Source organism: Seriola dumerili, unplaced genomic scaffold (assembly GCF_002260705.1).
Source record: "Seriola dumerili isolate Sdu_G_001 unplaced genomic scaffold, Sdu_1.0 BDQW01000331.1, whole genome shotgun sequence".
In the NCBI taxonomy this organism is placed as follows: domain Eukaryota; kingdom Metazoa; phylum Chordata; class Actinopteri; order Carangiformes; family Carangidae; genus Seriola; species Seriola dumerili.
The window spans coordinates 5150181-5154241 of NW_019174586.1; positions in this window are offsets into that span (position 1 = coordinate 5150181).

Below are 4061 nucleotides of genomic sequence, written 5' to 3' on the forward strand. Positions count from 1 at the left end.
AGAGATGTAAGCCCTCACTTCTATATCACTGGAGTTACCTCTCTGAATAAAACAGACTTATTAATAACTTTATTTGTTTAGCACTTTTATTAATTATCATATGTCTATGAAAGACAAAAACAAAATGATAACGGTGAAAATTATAACAGATAAAATTAGATAATGATCATCTCTAGTCAAATTTAGGAGCAATTGCAAGAAGCTTTCCTCCTAAATGTGTGCCCTTGTAAATATGAGCTTAGTAAGATCATATTAATAGAAGGCTAGTATGGTGATGTTTATATTCAGCATTTAGTAAACAAAACTGTCTGCAATTGTTCCAAAATGCAGCTGCAGTGATTCCAACTGGAACTAAGAGAAGACACCACATTACTCTCTAATTAGTATCCCTTTTGACTTTCAGAGCTTCTCAAGAACAATTCACATGCACACAACATAGAGTTCATAATGAGGATGGATTTTATGAACACAGAAAGACAGTGACAGAGACAGGTAAACATGGTATTACTACTATGACGACCACTAAGAACAAGAACAAGAAACGACAACAAGAACAAGAACAAGAACAAGAACAAGAACAAAACCAAGACACAAGAATGAGAAATATATACAAATAGGATAGATTAGCACAGTGTTGAGCATGTACCTACTGTACATGCTAACACTGTCTATATGATACCAACAATCTAAGTATTTTTGCCTGATTGCAGCTGTATAAATTCTTGAGTGACATGTGTCTGGCTAATTATTTTGCTCTTCTCATTTTAAATTACATTGGATGGATGTGATACATAAATGGATAAATTGCAAATTGTAATCTCTAAAATGTTTAACTTGACATGAAATCACTCCTAAATCTGAGAGAAATTGTTTTTGCACTTGTTCTGTTTGGCCCTGAAAAAGATTCTGGCTCTGGTGACTCTTGAGTTGTTACAATATATTTGTTACATGTCGATCTTACTTGATATATCTTCCATGACTCTCACGGTTGTGGCAGGACAAAAAGAATCAAGATGAATGTGCGGTGAGTCATAGTTACCTTGTTATACTGCCACGTAAAGCGCATCATTCTGTTTTTCTCCTTCTCCTCTCGTCAACTCACTGTTGTCACAAGAAGAGGCTCCCAAATCACTGTTCCTTGGCCAGTGCCAGCCACAAAAGGATTGGGCCAATCCCAAAAATACATCTAACCTGACACAGCTTAAAGCACTTTTTTCTTGGCTGGTAATTGTGGTGAAACAAACCTGAAATGATCCATTACAGGTGACTGGGCCCATTACTCATTCTCAAGCATCCCACAGTTTTCAGTTATACATTGGCAGGCAGGATACAAGTGAGTAATGATGAATTTATATTTAGGTATGTTTTATGTATAAAGCTGGCTCTGGCCAGGGTGAAATGTACTGAATTATAAAGAGTGATTCAATTATTCTATACTGCTTTGTCACTGCCTTTCAAAGGGGTTTACATAATAACAACAGCACTAATTAAAACTTATTAGTTGAAAATCTAATAATAAAATTACCGGAAAGCTTTTAGTCAACCCCATTCATATATGCAGTTATTTTTCATGTGGAAATTTGCTATGTAAACACAACAAGTTATAAAGAAGTTAGAGAGTTATAGAGAACAGGGTATGGCAGCATAGAAATCTGATTGGATGTTGATAGCTGACATAAACCAACATTTTTCAGGTGGCAATAAGGAAATAAATAACCTATAAACAAGAGATAAGACTTTATTGGCCCCTAAGGGATATTCACGTTACAGTAGTACAAGAAATAATGTAAAGTGGTAGATCTTGGATTAAGAACTATATGAAATGAATAATTGTGAAAAAGCTTTGGAAGCGATTTACATTGTATAGATTACAGGTATATTATTTATGCATTGTGAAAATAGCTGTGTAAATAAACGATATATATGCACAAGTAACTACTCTGTAGTGCAACTCTACACACCTTAATGGAGGTAGAATTCTGACTAAAAACGAAGTTAGGATCCCTCTAGTGCATGAACTGGTTTGAGGAGTAAATATGGCATGAAAATATACAGCAGTGTATATATAATATACTATATGTGCTGTGTGGTAAACTAATATAATATATATCTTGTATGTGTATGTAAAATGAAACACACACTAACTAAAATAAAAATATATGGATATTGTAAAATAATATTGTGTAATTCAGTACATGGTGTATGTGTTGTTTGTATACTGCCAGTTTCAATGTACAAACACTGTTTAGGGTAAGCCTGTGTGCAGCTTGATGTCTCCAGTTTTGAATGGGATGACCATAAGCCACCATTCCGCCTGTGAAGTTATTTATCTCACACAATTGCTAATAAAACTAGCTGACATTAAAATAGTCCATCATGGTGATTCTGTACCGTATAACTGCAGTTATTCTGTTATTTGTCATTTTGTGATCCAGGTGTTTATTTCAAAAAATGTATGCCTTGGTGTTAGCTGAGCAGCAGAAAATCCTGAATGCCTTTGGGAAGTTAGTTTTTAAGAAGGTTCACATTGTAAGGTCAACCTTGCTGCCAGCAAAACACAACAGATTTAAACTTTAGCAATGATTTAACATCAAATAATGTAATCCTAACGAGAAAAGGTTTGAATGTGGACATTATTCCCACCACCTCACACTGAGAGAGCCAACAGTTCGCTGCCACCACCTCGCCTCTGTCGCTTTACAAAAAAGTCTCTCTGTCGCCCCGTATCTTAGCTGGAGTCTCTGTGTGCTTCATGTTTGCCTATACTTCCCAAATCCCTAAGAGCAAACAGGAGGCATGGGCCAGATTAGCTTAATATCATCCTTGGCACTAAATACACAAAAATTAAATGTCATCCGTGTCCCAGGGTATAGTCAAAATAAGAAAGTCAAACCAGAGCTGCCCCACTTGATATAGTGCAAAGGGCAACATTTCAATCCAAACATAATTACATATTGATGTTTAGAGTTGTGCTAATCTATCTATCTATCTATCTATCTATCTATCTATCTATCTATCTATCTATCTATCTATCTATCTATCTATCTATCTATCTATCTATCTAGTTTTTCTTCATTTTTACATGTCTTATAACTACCTTCTCTATAATGACGGATGCATTCACGTGGAGCCATATAAGATTAAAACTAAAAGCAAAAAAAAGTCAAACTGGATTCAAATCAATAATCTGGCTACTTCTTTGTGGATGGCATGGGAGTCTTGAAGAATAGGCAAATGACTGGGAATGTGAGCTAAAGCTAATAAGCAGGCCATCACTAATCTCTTAAACAAACCTCGTCTCTCCCTATGTGGCCTTCTTTCTTGCATTATAAATAATGTATATTTTGCCAGAATCCCCCCCCCCCCCCCCCCCCCTCCAACACACAAACAACACACACCACCCCAGTGCCTCTTTTGACTTCTGAGTTGCCGGTAGAGTTCAATCTGGTCTTCAAACAAGTCTTATTTCTGCCCTCCCCCAACCTTATTGGTTTACTTTAATTAGTGATATTGAAGGCAGGGGCAAATGAGGAGGGGTGATGGTGATGAGGATGAAGTAGGAGAGGGGGTGGGGGGGTGGTGGTGGTGGTGGTGGGGGGGGGGTTGTGGTGGTGTAAATACTGAAAACAAACAAGAGAGCTGAGGAGGAGGATGGTGGCGGGTGCAGTCCCGATGCCCCTGCGCAGACGGAAGGGGCCACATGGTGTAAGCAAACACTCATAATTGCATTAGATTCCCCTGGCACATGGGTAATCTAGCCTTCCCCCCTGTCCCAGAACACAACAGGACACATCTCCCGGTTCTCTCTCTCTCTCTCTTCTCTCGCTTCTTCCGACCACTACCACCACCACCGCCCCCACCCCCTCTCCTACTCATCCTCATCACCATCACCCCTCCTCATTTGCCCCTGCCTTCAATATCACTAATTAAAGTAAACCAATAAGGTTGGGGGAGGGCAGAAAATAAGACTTGTTTGAAGACCAGATTGAACTCTACCGGCAACTCAGAAGTCAAAAGAGGCACTGGGGGTGGTGTGTGTGTTTGTGTGTTTGGAGGGGGGG